The sequence below is a fragment of the Phocoena sinus genome, chromosome 5 (assembly GCF_008692025.1).
Source record: "Phocoena sinus isolate mPhoSin1 chromosome 5, mPhoSin1.pri, whole genome shotgun sequence".
NCBI lineage: Eukaryota > Metazoa > Chordata > Mammalia > Artiodactyla > Phocoenidae > Phocoena > Phocoena sinus.
The window spans coordinates 55,804,230-55,821,541 of record NC_045767.1 but is presented as its reverse complement, the minus strand read 5'-3'; positions in this window follow the sequence as shown (position 1 = coordinate 55,821,541).

Here is a 17,312-nt window from a genome sequence, read left to right as displayed (position 1 = left end):
GGAAAAGGAACAAATGCAGACAGCTGAGAAAGATAATGTCAGGGTCAAAAACTAGCTTACTATATTGTAGAGAGTAAAAATAATTCATCTACCCTATCAGTTCCTGAGATAATTATGACTAAAGTAGGAAAGGTATTGAGAGGCCAGTGTCTACCAGTGAGGATGTGGCCTAGCATACATTTTTCTGCCCTAAATCCAGTTCCCACTGTTTCTAACATAAGTGATTAGCATCCACATGGCACCAAACTACAGCCTCCTGCCCCAAATACATAGTATCCAATCTTTATACCTTTCATCCATTCATTCTGGCACCTACTGCTTTCATTCAATTATCCACTCATGCGTAAATAAAGCAAATAGCTAGTGAGTACATACTATGAGCCACACAAGAGATAAAGTCCCAGCTACGGTGGAATATTTTAGTTATTGAGACTAACATAAGCAGGTACACAAATTATATGTTTATGTTTATACTATATCATTATAAATATGTACATATAAATATCTAAATTCTACTGTCCAACTGCAGATAGAGGACTGCCTTGAATCCCTGTCTATATGAATGGAGCCAGAATAAGACATTTTCTGTTCTCAAGATGAAAAGTTATTGTTGTTGTTGTTGTTTTTCCAGAATAATGAGCTTCTGGAGAAAAGGTGACACAAAGGGACACTCCAGAAACACAATTTCCATTTGATAGAAACTTTTCTGAGTTTGTACTGCCTTGGTTATTGACATGGACCTGGTTCAATTTCTGGTGATCTCCAATACTAAACATGCCCCTCTGGGGACTAGTCTACTTTATATGATGTGTTTTTTGAAGTTCAAGCATGCTTAATATTCATACTAGGTTAGGTTACATTGACAGTGAATTCTCTCTGTCCTATAATACTCAACAAAGATTTTTTTCTAGTATTAATGCCTCTATTTGCTCAGGAAAGTTTAGTTATGCTACAAAGCCAGATTAACTTCTAAATCTCTGTGGCATAATAGCAAAGATTTATTTCTCACCAACTCTACCTGTCTAATTCAGGTTGCTGAGGACTTTGCTTTGTTAGTCAATCAGGGTCTTGGGATGACAAAGGATCCACCGTCTTGTTACACCAAAGGCTTAACACACAGCAGTACCCCTGACAAGGAAAGAGAGACCAAGAAGAAGTTGTGTCTGTTCTTTACTGCCTGGAACAAGGGGTATATATTTTTTCAAAAAAGGGTCTAGATTTAGGCAACCAAAGTTAATTTGAGACCCAGTATCCATGACCAATATATTTGTCCATTTGTTACATTTATATAGTGTTTGGAAACTGTATTGCTATGCTTTCTTCCATTTTTTAGTTAAAAAAAACACCTTCACAAAGACTTATTATGCCCTTTTTGAAGAAAAGAAGTTGCAGTCTCATAACATTTAAGCTTCAAGTTCAAGATCACAAGGTAAGAAGTAAAGATTTAGGTAGCGCTACACTTCAAAACCAGAACCGTTTGCTCTTGAAATAAATCCACTTCTCTTGCCATTATACCATATCTACCATACTTAGAGTCTGATCATTAAACATACGTAGAGCCATAGATTTTATGGAGCTCAAATACCCTCATTTTACAGATGAGAACACCAAAGGCAAGAAAGGTTAAATGGCTCACCTATTGTACTTGCTAACTTCCACACATCTAACTTCAAAATCCATGCTTGTTCTACTACTCCACAATAACAGTATGTTAAATGCTATGAGGTATGAGACACTCAGTATATATATGTAGTTGAAAGAGGTTTTATAACTGATGCATTATGTAACATCCTTACTAGCTTGGTTGGAGACCTTCGGTCACACCTTAACGTGATTTCCATTATCACTTTAGTGCCAAGGTTATGGACCAAATTAATGTGAAAACATGCTGTTCTTCTTTTCTTCTGTCCTCATACCCCTCAGAAGCCTCTACCCTACTGTTAGCAGCTTGTCTGTCCATTTCTATTTTAAATTGGCTCCTCAGTAAGAAGTGATTCATCAATGATGATATTCCTAGGATTTCAGCTTGCTAAGAAATTGGCAGTTCAGTCTTTTTATAAGAAGGCTTTCCTAAAGAGCCTATACCATGGAAGGCAGAATAAGTGTTTATACAAGGCACATTATGAAATATATCTAGCTGTTCACTCTTATCATTTTGGCACCTAATTCTTCTCAAATTCAGAATCATTCCAAACTCTTGGCTCCTGGCATAAACAGAGGTGATAAGAAAGTTGAAATCCTCTACCTGAAAATTCAAATGCTCACATTCCAAGATTCTTCAAATGTGACTTTGTCTCAATTAAGGATGCTGAGGATGACATATACAGAATGAAGACTCATTTTCTTACTTTCTCTTTTCTCATTTTTCTATGATGAACTCCTTTTCACTTAGATCTACTAAAGTCTCACCTTTGGGCTAAGGGGGATGGGGACTTGATCTGTAACTGACAGTTTTTCTCATGAAATTGTCCAGATATAACAAGCTTTACTTATAGTATGTTGAAAAACAATACAAAATTTCTACAAAAATTTTTAAGGATATTAGTAGTATTATCCAAGAGGCAGAAAAAACAACACATTTTTTTCAAAGCAAACAGAGAAACAAACATGATAAAAATAATAAATTTGAAAGCAGTTAGTGATATTTGTTGAAAACTTAATGTACCAAATATTTGCTGTAGGTAAAATTTGATATCTAGTCTTAGGTGAGCATTTTAGTAGCTTTATAATCTACCTTAGTTCTACTGGACATTACTACATAGAAGTAATATATTATTGTCCTTAATAATAGCTCTCATTAGATTATATCTATTATTTGCATTATATAAAATTTACTTTCCTGGAATTAATACTACTTACTATTGGGGAGGTCTCTTCCACATCCTCTTTAGAAATCAAATCTTAGTTATATTTAGGAAAGCTGAGTAAATTTAAGTAGTGTACAGGACAGTGTTCCCTAAAGTATGACTATGTATTATATATAATTAGTGATACCCTAGATATTTGCAGGTATTACATGATTGAGTATTTTTGAACTATGAATTATAATTACAAATTGATTTTTACATATATTTGAAAAATATATAGTAATATATTATATAATATATTATATAATACTAATATAATATATATAATATATTAGGATTGTGACAGGTAATTATCAGGTTAACAAAAAGTATTTAATAAAAGAAATATAAAAAAATTTGAATGGAGTTTCAAGAAAAGGAAGGATGAAACACCCAGGATTAAGCAAGAGTGGGAAAGCCATTCTTACCCCTAGGCCTGAAGAGGCAAGTGGAAGGGAAGACAAACAGAGATCTGTAGCTGTAGAAGAGAGTTGTGGCCTTTGGTATAGGGAACTGACCATTGACTTCTTGAGAACCAGTAAACAAACCAGGGCAATAAGTAATCAGACCTTGCCGTCTTCCCACCTCTGCTCTCCAAAAGCTGAAGCCATCCAAAAACCGGAGGGAAAGGCAGTTTGAACTGATGTGATCCAAAGTCACAGAGAAGGGTAGAAAAGTGTAGAGAGTAAATTAATATTATCTAAGAGTGTTAACTAGAGAGGCAAATTGAGAGTATTGCTCATTTTAGGATATTGTTGCATAGGTACACATATAATGGAATCTTTATTAACTACAGTGAGAAAGCAGAAAGCATTTTTCTAAAAGTTTCATTGAAAACTCTGGGTGTGAAATTATAAAAAATATTGTGTGTGTGTGTGTGTGTTTATGAGTTATTTTATGTGTGGTGGTGGGAATATTCTTATAATTCCTTTTAAATTGTCAAATGACACATGAAAAATTCTAAACAGGGTATAGATCTGTGATTTTATTACATCTTTGCTTCCTCATAACCTCTTTTTTTCCTGCAATTTACTAGTTTATATATAGGACACTTCACAAAACAACTATAGAAAACACATAATTTTCCAGCGCCCATGGAAAATTTTGAAGATGTATTACATGGTTTGGATAACCATACAGCCTGATTTGCTCAAACTGTTTTCCTGAGGGTTAGCTGGTTAGCATCTCTTTTTCACACTCAAAAGTGTAACATATCAGAAAATAAGTAATATTATCACCTTACACTTATTGAAATGTGTAGTGGGTTTCAATTTTTTTTTTTTCAAATATCTAAGCCATGCTCTCCAACCATGATGCAGTAAAGCAGAAATCAATAAACAAAAGATAATTTAAAATCTTCTTGTAAATCAACTACACTCCAATAAAGCTTTTTAAAAAATAAATAAAATCTTCTATGCTTCTGAAAATTAATGAACACTTATAAATTATGCATTAGTTTGAGAAAAAAATCGCAATGAATGTTAGGAAGTATTTTGAACTAAATGATAAAAATATCAAATGTCAAAACTTCAGGCCTAGAAATAAGGCAAAATTTAAGAAAAATACATAGTCATAAAGCTTATACTAGGTAATTATAAAAGTAAAGCAATAAACTAAACATTCATTCAAGAAGCTGGAAAAAAACTATTATAGAAAGAAAAAACTTAGGAGTGCAAAGTAAATAATTGAGAAAAAGGAGTTGGCACAGAATTTAGTACAAGGATGAAAAGGAAAAAATAACTCAGATATTTCAAACATTAAAAGTGTTTTAAAAATATAAAATTATAGAAACATTTTGAATATTTAAATGAAATATACAAAAACAATTGAAATTTTAAAACCCTAAAATTTATATATTTATCAAAAATTAAATCAGTAGACACAAATATTCCCATGAAATAATTTATGGTAGAGAAGAATTCACCACTAAGTTTTTCCAAACTTGCAAGGAATATTTATTTCCAATATTACAAAAACAATTAAAAAAATAAAACATTAAGCAACATTTTCAACTCATTTTAGGCTAACTTGATATCAAAACCTGAAAAAGACATCAAAGAAAGGAAACTTTAAGGCCTGTCTTAATAATAAATAATGATGCAAAAACCCTAAATAGCATGTTAATAAACAGTTCCAGCAAAGCATATAAGGATAATTCATCATAATTAACTTTAGATTATCTGATGAGGGCAAAGTTAATTTAACATTAGAAAATTAAAGTGTAACAATATTAAAGACTAAGGAGTAAAAAAATGAAATATTTCTTTGAATAGATACCATAAAAACATTTAAAAACTAAGTAACCATTCATGTTTTTTTCTTTAAAGTGGAAATCTGAGAGATATTTTTCAAAAAGTCATAAAAATATCCTCAAAATTTAGAGCAAACAATATTTAATGGTAAAATGTGCAAACCATTCTTTTTCATAACCAATTTAAAGCCCAAATGTCTGCTTTTTCAACATTTTACTTTAGGACATAGCCAATACATTAAATGCAAGCAATTAAAATAAATGTTATAAGAATTTGAAAGGAAAAAATAAGACTCAGTATTCACAGATGATATTAATTCATACATAGAAATTCCCAAAGTAATTAACAGATAATATTATTAGAATTAGTGAATGAACTCAAAAGTATTGCTGGGCAAAAAATAAAGAATCTCACAAATGAATGTTACATTCCATCACTAAATGGTTAGAAAATAAATGGCTAGAAAATAAAATGTTTATAATGATACCATTGCTGCAAAATCATCAAGTATCCAGGAATAAACTTAACTTAAAAATGTGAGGCCTTTATTGAGAAACTTACAAAAGTAGAAAAATTCCAAAGATCAAAATATGTTTTATGAATTGAAAAATTCATTAAATTTATTATTGGAAAAAATTCTCTCTTAATTCAATATGTAACTTCAATGTACTATACATTAAAATAAATATACCAGTAATTTGTACACCTTGGAATGCTGATTTAAAATTTATTTCAAGTACAAAAACACAAGAATAGCCCAAGACACACCTAAGGAAGATCAAGTGGAAAGACCTGTCATATCAAGATACATTGAGTAACTAAATTTGTGAGACAGAGCTATAAAGATTTTTGAAGATAATATAATGTAGGAGAATATTTTCATAACCTCACTCTGAAAAATGACTTCTTAAGCAGGAGAAAAAAAAGGTGTTAACCATATATCAAAGGATATATCTGATTATGTTACAAGTAAGAACTTTTGGTAAAAATCATTATAAAGGAAGTTAAAAGACTTGATAAGAATATATGTGGGGGAGAAGACAAATATCAAAATACAAAATGACTCTAAAGAAAAGACAAAGGATCTTTTTTAAAAAAAATGGGGCAGAAAACTTGATCAGACACTTCACAAAAGGGGGCACATAAAAGGCCAATGAAGATATAAAAATATGTCCAGCCTCATTAATGATCAGGTAAATACATATTACAGTGACAATGAGATACCTATACATACAATTTTAAGAAGTTTGAGAATAGCAAATATTGATGAGAATGCAGAGATATGATAAATTACTGGTCCCAACTCTTCACTCCCCGCTATGTCCACATCTTTGCCATATAACCAAGCAGTATTTCCCACCAAAGGTGGAATGTATTTCCCCACTTCTGACTTTTGATTAGCCTGTGGGCTGCTTTGGCCAGTGAGGTGTTAGCAAAAGTAATGTTAGCAGAAGCTTTGAAAGTGTGTGTGCTACTGCCTTGCTTTCTCATGAATCTGCCATCACCATAGGAAGTTGGAATGAGGGGCACATGGAGCAGACTTAGACCCACACAACTATAGTGTGAGGCAGAGACAACCCACAGATTATAATAATGAGAATAAATGATTGCTATGCTCAGCCACTGTGTTTGAGGTGGCTTGCCAGCATCACTGTAGCAATAACAAACAAATGCAGGGGGAATGGGAACTCTCACAAATTGATGGTGGAAGTACAAATTGGTATAAACATTTTGGAAAATAGTTTTTCATTACTTATCAAATATAAATATGTAAATATTCCTCTAAAACCCAGAAATTCCACCCCTGGGCAAATACTCTGGAGAAAGTTAGGATACATTGAAAAGAGTGTTTAAAACATTGTCTGTAGTAATCAAAACAGGAAAATCCTAAATAGAATAAATAAACATATACATTGTAATGTATTCTTAAAATGGAATACAATATCACTCAGGAAAAAAACCTATTTGCTACACATATCAATATGCAGTCTATAAACCTAATATTGAATTAAAGGAGAATGTTATTTTACAAAACATACATTTTGATTCAATTTTATAAAATCCCAAAACAGGTAAAATAGTTTTACTGCAGTATTTATTTTACTGCATTTATCCCCAAGATTAGTGTTAAAAAATGTATACATAATATATGTATATAAAAGATATTCATCATTGGCTCTCCTGCATCTTGGCTTCCTTCTATTGAAGGAATTTCCACCATGAGAGTTCCTATGTGCCTAACTCTCAGGTGAGAAGGTAAATACTTCTGCCACCATCCTGCCTTCTAGATAATGAGTATATAATCTAGGTTCAACCAGCAAAATACACTGCCTGGAACTTCTAGACTAAAGTAAAGGTCCTGGAGTCCTTGCCTGGTTTCAGAGAGATTGTGAGCAGGGGGGTAAATGTGGATTACTTGACCCCAGACTTTCCCAGTCTCTCTTATCCTAGTTACTGCAGCCTAATGACTGGTGAGTACTGCGTCCTCCTCCGGGCGGGGAGGGAAGGGCTGGGTCCACAGGAGCAGTTAGCTCCTGGCATCAGAGTCTTATGTAAATGTTCATGTTTCCCTCATCCTTTGGGACACCAGAGATAGGCTGGAAGTGTGTGTTCTTGGATGAGATTTTTTTTTTCATGGGTGTGTTGTTTTCAAAAGTTATCCCCAGGACCTGTTTTGGATTCTCAGTGTGGAGAACAGAGAACTACACGAATAGATGATTGTTAAAGTGGTTGTTTGTTTTAAAAATAAAAAATTCTAGCCTACTGCATATTCTCTAAGTTCAAAAATAAATGAATAAATAAAGGTAGAGCAGTGAAGAATTTATGCTGTTACAAAGCCAGTGTTCCTAGTGACCATAGTCGCCATGATAGTGTCTTTCTTTGGCAAGGTTTTGGCTGGCATTCTAGCAATATAACTTCCTTTGAACTTTGATGTAGTTTTTCCTTTGTTTTTCACCCTAAGTTATCAGTGTCCTTGACATTTTCTGTGTAAACCACTACACTTTCAGTAAAGCCTCCTCCTTAATGAGCCGGTGATTGCTAGGGCTGGCCACTGAAAAACCTGGAGGTACTGTCTAACAAGATCTTAAGGCAGACAAAGACTGCTTAGGATCTTTTTTTCAAGTTTGGGTCAACAAGGTATGTAGAAAAGAATATGTTCAGCCAATCATATGTCTACCTTACTACCAGGTATCTGAGGCCCTGGGTAAACCTGGGTCAGTGATTCAATTTTTCATAAGTAGACACTGTTTTCTAAATTATTTTGAAACTAATCTCCAGTGAGCAAAGAGGCCTTCGTTTTTCTGTTCAGAATGTGCCATGAGGTTTGCTCTGAGCCATCCTGTCACTCCACAGGAAATTGCCTCATTAACTTTGGTGACATTATAAGAGCAACCGTATTACCTCATGATGTTGGAAAATATATTCAATCGCCATTCTACTGCTTTACTTTAGCATCCTCTGTGACTTCTAAAAGGGAACTTGTCCCTTTGAAACTGCTACATCCTTTTATTTTTCATGTTTAGTAATACAAAACCCTTTGAAAAGCCTGGAATGGTTTATAAACCATGATAATTTGTAACAAACAAAAGCATAAGGGAAAAATGTCATGCAGAACAGAGTAAATCCACATGTGACACTGGTTTCACATCCAATTTGACTCTAGCAGCAAAATAAGAGCAGCAGAGAATCAACAAACGGAAAATAAAAGGCAGGAAAGACCAAAAGGCTGACAAACAATTCTGAATATGAAATAAAGGCAGCAACACAGAAAAGGAAACTGAAAAAAGGCAAATGAAATCTAAAATAAACAAAGGTAACCCATCATGAAAATAATTGACAAAAGCAAAAAAAAAAAAAAAATCTTGCTAAGTTGAAGGGTAAAGAAAAAGGGAAAGAAAACAATTTAAAATTCAAATTTAATTGTCTCAAGCAAGAAAGGAAGTACTAAAAGAAGAGAGGACAAGAAGCCCTAAGAAAAGGGAGGGGATATTATAGTGTGTGCAAGTTCTATACCATAAATCTTAAGATGCTTGAGAGACTTGAGATAGTCTCATTCTTTTTTTTTTTTTTTTTTTTTTTAATTAATTAATTTATTTATTTGTGGCCGTGTTGGGTCTTCGTTTCTGTGCGAGGGGCTTTCTCTAGTTGTGGCAAGCGGGGGCCACTCTTCATCGCGGTGCGCGGGCCTCTCACTGTCACGGCCTCTCTTGTTGCGGAGCACAGACTCCAGACGCGCAGGCTCAGTAGTTGTGGCTCACGGTCCTAGTTGCTCCGTGGCATGTGGGATCTTCCCAGACCAGGGCTCGAACCCGTGTCCCCTGCATTGGCAGGCAGACTCTCAACCACTGCGCCACCAGGGAAGCCCTCATTCTTTATTAAATACATGTAGAGAAATATTTTGCTGTTCTCAAAACTACATTCACTCACTGTTACTGCATTAGGGCATAAGGGGTTCAAAGCAGAAGGAATTTCAGATTCAGTTTTCAGGGTTAAGCTTCCATAAGTACTTATAGACATAAAACAGGTCAGAGAAGAAGGGTATGGTAACACATTCTGAAAACAAGTGACCCCGTAGTATATAAATCTTTTCAATAATTTATGGACACTTTCCTTCAAACTAGTGTAGGGTACTCTCATCATAGGTCATTTCCATAAAGTATAACTAGACAAGATTAAATTTAAATACTTATTTTCAGTGCATGGGGATTTTCAAAGCAATCTCACAGATGCTAAGAGTTTCTTGTTAATAAAGTTCTCACATTGTCTCCACACAGCTCATAGGAAGAGGTAAGAGGTATTTTTCATAAATACTGTGACATTTTCTGGCAAACTTTCTCAACTGAAGTTTATGAGAGAATTAAGCCACATATAAAATGATTTGTGGGTTTTTTTTCAATAATACTGTTCTAGATGCAAGGGAGAAAAGAGAGCTCCTTACATACAAGAGATGACTTAAGACATTGCTTCTCAAAGTGTCTCAGCATCACGTAAGAATTTGTTAGAAATGCAAATTATGAGTTCCTACCTCAGACGTACTGAATCAGATATTTCGAGGGGCAGAACTAGGCAATATGTGTTTTAATGAGAACTACAGGTGCTGATCTTTGCTGAAATTTATTTATTGATTTACTTTTAATTGACTAAATTTTTATTGATGTATAGTTGATTTACAATATTATATTAGTTTCAAGTGTACAACATAGTGATTCAACATTTTTATAGATTATACACCATTTAAAGTTATTACAAAATAATGGCTATATTTCCCTTTCCTGTATCTTTTAATTCCCTTCCCCTATCTTGTTCCTTCCCTTTCGTGCTCCCTACTGATAACCACTAGTTTGTTCTTTACATCTGTGAATCTGTTTATGTTTTGTTATATACATTTGTTTGTTTTATTTTTTAGATACCAAATATAAGTGGTAATATTCCATATTTAGTATTTGCCTTTTTCTGTCTGAGAAGTCTGTGTTCATTTTACTGCATTTACTCCCGAGATTATGTCATTTAACTTGGTGTCAGAAAGAGGTGAGGTGAAGCGTACTAAAACCAATGAGAATTGGGATGCATGTACCTTTTCAGATTAGTGTTTTCATTTTCTTTGGACATATACACAGGAGGTGGGTTTTTAGACAATAAGGTAGCTTTATTTTTAGCTTTTCTGAGGAAACACCGTACTGTTTTCCATGTTGGTTACACCAATTTACATTCCCAACAACAGTGTACAAGAGTTCCCTTCTCTCCATACCCTTGCCAACATTTGTTATTTGTAGATTTTGGATGATACCATTCTGACACGTGTGAGGTGTATCTCATTCTGAGTTTGACTTGCATTTCTCTGATGATTAGCTATGTTGAGCATCTTGTCATGTGTCTGTTGGCCATCTATATGTTTTCTTTGGAAAAATGTCTATTCAGGTTAGCTGCCTTTTATTTTTTTTTAGCAGTATTCACATTTTTATTGAGCAGTATAAAGTATATGTGGCCAACATTGTTACCTTCATTTGCAAATAAATGATTTAGGATGTATGAAAACCTGTACTTGACTTTTTATCAAGAGTACTTGTCATCAGATTACCCTCATCCAGGTTTCTGCAGGTCTGGAACTTTCTTTCCACTGGATAGGAGTATATAGTGGGAATTCCAGTTGATAACATTTCTATTTAAAAAGAAAAAAAAAAAGAATCAGCATAGTCAAGTTGTCTTAGTCTTAAGGATTTCTGGGTTTCTTCCTTGGAGAAGGTCAGGATCTTCCCAAGGCCTGGGTCCTTGAATGTTCTTCCAGTCATCAAAAGTGGAGTCCTTTATTTCCTCTTACTCTAATCCCAATGACACTTTATTCATTTTCAGCTTTTTTTCTAACTCAGGATCAATTTTAATCTTCACAGCATCATAACAGATTTGTGAAAATTCATGAAGACCAAAAGAACCTCCAACAATCAGCAACTCCTTTCCTTTGCCTCCCAGTGCAGGGCCCTCCCAGAGCCTCTGCCCATTTTTTTTTTTTTTTTTTTTTGACATTTACTTGTAAAAAATATTTATGTATTTTGGATATTAACCCCTTACCTGTCATATCATTTTCAAATATCTTCTCCCATTCAATAGGTTGTCTTTTCATTTTGTTGATGTTTTCCTTTGCTGTGAAAAAACTTTAAAGTTTAATTAGGTTCTATTTTTTTATTTTTGCTTTTGTTTCTTATTTTGGATATTAACCCCTTACCTGTCATATCATTTTCAAATATCTTCTCCCATTCAATAGGTTGTCTTTTCATTTTGTTGATGTTTTCCTTTGCTGTGAAAAAACTTTAAAGTTTAATTAGGTTCTATTTTTTTTATTTTTGCTTTTGTTTCTTTCGCCTTAGGAGACAGATAAAAAATATCTATAGGGGCTTCCCTGGTGGCACAGTGGTTGAGAGTCCGCCTGCCGATGCAGGGGACACGGGTTCGTGCCCCGGTCCGGGAGGATCCCACATGCCGCAGAGCGGCTGGGCCCGTGAGCCATGGCCGCTGAGCCTGCGCGTCCGGAGCCTGTGCTCCGTAACAGGAGAGGCCACAGCAGTGAGAGGCCCACGTACGGCAAAAAAAAAAAAAAATATATCTATATATTGCTTCAATTTATGTCAAAGAGTGTTCTGCTGTCTTCTCTTCTAGGAGTTTTATGGTTTCAGGTCTTATATTTAGGTCTTTAATCAACTTTGAGTTTCTTTGTGTATATAGTGTGAGGAATGTTCTAATATCATTCTTTTACACATAGCTGTCCTGTTTTCCCAACATCACTTATTGAAGAGACTCTTTTCTCCATTGTAAATTTTTGTCTCCTTTGTCACAGATTAATTGACTATGAGTGTGTGGGTTTATTTCCAGGCTCTCTATTCTGTTCCATTGATCTATGTATCTATATTTGTGCCATTACCATGCTGTTTTGATTACTGTAGCTTTGTAGTATAGTCTGAGGTCAGAGAGGATGATACATCCAGGTTTTTATTTCAAGCTCTCTTTTGCAGTTTTGTGGTTCCATACCAATTTTAGGATTATTTGTTCTAGCTCTGTAAAAAATATCACGGGTATTTTGATAGGGATTGCATTAAATCTGTATATTGCTTTCGGTACTATGTACACTTTAACATTAACTCTCCTAATTCAAGAACATGAGATATCTTTCCATTTATTTGGATCATTTTCAAATTCCTTCATCAATATTTTATAGTTTTCAGAGTATAGGTCTTTCACTTCCATGGTTAACTTTATACCTAGGTATTTTATTCTTTGTGATGTGATTTTTAAATGGAATTTTTTCTTCCATTCTCTTTCTGATATTTCATTGTTAGTGTATAGGAAAGCAATATATTTCTGCATATTAAACAAGTAAAGAAGAGCTAATACCTATGCTTCTCAAACTGTTCCAAAAAATTGAAGAGGAGGGAACATTCCCAAAGTCATTCTATGAGGTCACCATTACCCTGATACCAAAACCAGACAAAGACAGTACAAAAAAGGAAAATTACAGGCCAAGGTCTTTGATGAACATGGATACAAAAACCCTCAACAAAATATTAGCAACATAAATTCAACAATACATAAAGAAGATCATACACCATGACCAAGGTGGATTTATTCCAGGGATGCAAGGATGGTTCAATATTCTCCAATCAACTTGATATACCACATTAACAATAGGAAGGATAAAAATCACATGATCATCCAATAGACACAGAAAAAGCATTTGACAAAATTCAACATCTATTCATGATAAAAACTCTCATCAAAGTTGGTACAGAGATAGCATAACCATTATAATAAAGGCCACTTATGACAAACCCACAGCTAACATCATACTCAACAGTGAAAAGCTGAAAGCCTTTTATCTAAAATCTGGAACAAGTCAAGTATGCCTACCCTTATCACTTCTATTTAGCATAGTATTGATCAGTGGGCTGGGAGACAGGACAACAGAAACTTCCCAAACCAAAATCCAAGTCGAAAAAAAAAATAATAATAATAAAAGAATAGGGGATTCCCTGGCTGTCCAGTGCTTAGGACTTGACACTCTCACTGCCAGTGGCCCAGGTTTGATTCCTGGTCAGGAAACTAAGATCCTGCAAGCTACATGGTGCAGCCAAAAAAGTAAAGTAAAAGAAAAGAAAAGAGAAGAAAAGAAAAAGAAAAGAACACCCAAGAATTATGGGACCATTTCAAAAGGTCTAACATATGCCTACTTAAAATAGAAGGGGAATAAACTTGTCACTGCCTTTTAAGAGTCTTCCAGAGTGCATACACAACACTTCTGCTTTTTCTCTGTGGCCAAAATTCAGTCCTATAACCTACAAAGGAAGCTGAGGACTGTAGTCTTTTGGCTGGGTACATTGATCAGTGTTCTATTACTCAGGAAATTTTGGAGAATGAATGTTGCCTGTGGAAAAGTCTATTCTATTTAGCTAGAGGTAATGAAGCTGGGGATCAAAGAGTTTGGTTCTGAAAACACCTTTTGCCACTCTCAGGTGGAAGAACTTTTTACTGTTCTGTTTATTTTCTACTATTATGAGAGGTACATAGTCATTCACTCTGACTCTACATGGGTAGGTTGGTCTGGTACAGCCAGGTGCAAAGTCTGCATAAACTGTATCAGGATGTAAGTATATCTTGCCTTAGAGATACTGATTTCTAATCCTCTTATCAGCATGGTAGCTAGTGAGTGGAAGTCATACTATAATGCTGAAAAAATTCAGAGGATTAAGTTGTACTGGGGTACCAATTCCAGGCATCCCAAGATGTAACCACTAGAGTAAGGCTTGTCATCAGGTCTGTTGAAATATGAGGGAGAAAAATAGTTTAATTTGGATGAAATACCAAGTGGATTAATGGAAGAAAAAAATTTTTTAAAAGAGAAAAGAAAAAAAAAAGAGAGATAATGTTGCAAAGCTAGAATGGACAATGAATGTAGGTAACCTTTCTGGTCAGGCTAAATAACTTAATTTTGTAATTTTATGGGAAATGGGAAACTATCAAATTTTAGAGTAGGTTGAAAAAGCTGAGAAGTATTCAAAGAAAATAAATTGCAAACACTTGCTGGCTTTAAAGAGAAGGAAATTGAAGATGGGAAAAACTGATAGGTGAGTGGTGCATTTATAGTAGAGGTAATAGATAAAGTAATAAATAAATTTGAATCATTTTGAAGGCAATATCTACCTAGTTCCCTAATTTAGCCATAGACATATTTGAAAATCTACACCCCAAAATCTACACCTCACTGGAAGTTGCCTTGAATTCCACATTTGACTGTAGACTGAAGAAAATAGTCTGGAATTTCAGATGCACTGCAATGTTTACTTTGTTCTTATTAAGTATACTTTCTTCTTTTGGAGGGAAGAAATTGTTTATTTTATTCTGTTCTTTGCCTGGGATTGGAAAATATCAGTTAATCAGTCTGAAGTTCAGATCTTCTTTGAACAGTTATGTTGAGAGTAGGAGGTATACTGGAAAAAAGAGAACTCACTGTCTGCTCACTTACTCACCAGAAGTTTAACATGTTGAGGAACATCTTGTATTATTTGGAATCTGTCCATTATTAAACATAAATGAGAAAGAGACTGTGATACACAAATGTGCCAGTGCCAAATGGATGAATGTATTAACGCCACTGTAATCATCTAGACTCAATATGGGACCCAGAATGTTCCCATTTATCAAATTATAATTCCCATACAATATTTTATATCTGTAATTCAATGTTGATGAAAACAGAATTGTTTTCAATTTGTCTAAGTGGGTTTCAGCAGTAGTGTAGAAAGTTAACACATTTATCAGCAGGGGAAAACATTGGTAGCCAATAGAAAACTTTACTAAAACTCCCTTGGCTTTGTGGAATGAAGCACAGGGACAAATGTTAGTCACCATCAGAGGGGCATTCAAAATTTCTAAGAATGGACATATTTGAGGATTATTCTTATCTTCATTTGTCTAAATTAATTCTCCCAACCATTAAATCCCTCCCCTTTCTTAGTACTTATTTGAATATGAAACAGATTTCAAAGTTGAACTCAACTTTACATATCCATAAAACTTTCTTTATCACTACCATTCATTCCATTATATAATGAGCTTTCCCTTCCTAAAATTGGATACGTTATTGCTTCTACCAGTCACCTGCTTTTAACATGTACTATCTGTGTATAGAATAGAGGTCTTCTTTCCTTCCTTTCTTCCTTCTTTGTCGATCCACCTACCTTCTATCCTTTCTTCTTTCTTCTTTCCTTTTTTTCCCTGAGAAACAACTTTTGCCATAAAAACTTACATGCCAAGGAGATAGGGAAGATGGTGGAAGAGTAAGACACGGAGATCACCTTCCTCCCCACAGATCCACCAGAAATACATCTAAACGTGGAACAACTCCTACAGAACGCCTACTGAACGCTGGCAGAAGACCTCAGACCTCCTGAAAGGCAAGAAACTCCCCATGTACCTGGGTAGGGCAAAAGAAAAAAGAATAAACAGAGACAAAAGATTAGTGATGGGACCTGCACCAGTGGGAGGGAGCTGTGGGGTAGGAAGTTTCCACACACTAGTAAGTCCCTTCGCAGGCAGAGACTGTGGGTGGTGGAGGGGGGGAAGCTTCGGAGCCGCAGAGGAGAGTGCAGCCAATGGGGTGTGGAGGGCAAAGCAGAGAGATTCCTGCACAGAGGGTCGTGCTGACTGGCACTCACCAGCCCAAGTGGCTTGTCAGCTCACCCACCGGGGTGGGCGGGGCTGGGAGCTGAGGCTCGGGCTTCAGTCGGAGCGCAGGGAGAGGACTGGGGTTGGCGGCGTGAACACAGCCTGCAGGGGGTTAGTGCACCACGGCTAGCTGGGAGGAAGTCTGGGGAAAAGTCTGGACCTGCCGAAGACGCAAGAGACTTTTTCTTTCCTCTTTGTTTCCTGGTGCATGAGGAGAGGGAATTAAGAGTGCTGCTTAAAGGAGCTCCAGAGACAAGCGTGAGCCCTGGCTAACAGCGTAGACCCCAGAGACTGGCATGAGACGCTAAGGCTTCTGCTGCCGCCACCAAGAAGCCTGTGTGTGAGCACAGGTCACTACGCACACCTCCCTTCCGGGGAGCCTGTGAAGCCTGCCACTGCCAGGGACCCCGGGATCCAGGGAAAACTTCCCCAGGAGAACACATGGTGCGCCTCAGGCAGGTGCAACGTCATGCCAGCCTCTGCCACCGCAGGCTCGCCCCGCATCCGCACCCCTCCCTCCCCGCGGCCAGAGTGAGCCAGAGTCCCCGAAGCAGCTTCTCCTTTAACCCAGTCCTGTCTGAGTGAAGAACAGACGTCCTCTGGAGACCGACACACAGAGGCGGGGCAAATCCAAAGCTGAGCCCAGGGAGCTGTGCGAACAAAGAGAAAGGGAAATTTCTCCCAGCAACCTCAGAAGCAGCGGATTAAAGCTCCACAATCAACTTGATGTACCCTGCATCTGTGGAATACATGAATAGACAACGAATCATCCCAAGTTGAGGAGGTGGACTTTGAGAGCAAGATTTATTATTTTTTCCTCTTTTCCTCTTTTTGTGAGTGTGTATGTGTATGCTTCTGTGTGAGATTTTGTCTGTATAGCTTTGCTGTCACCATTTGTCCTAGGGTTCTATCCGTCCGTTTTTGGTTTTTGTTTTTTTAATGTTTTTTTTTAATAATTATTTTTTATTTTAATAACTTTATTTTATTTATTTTTTTTGTGTGT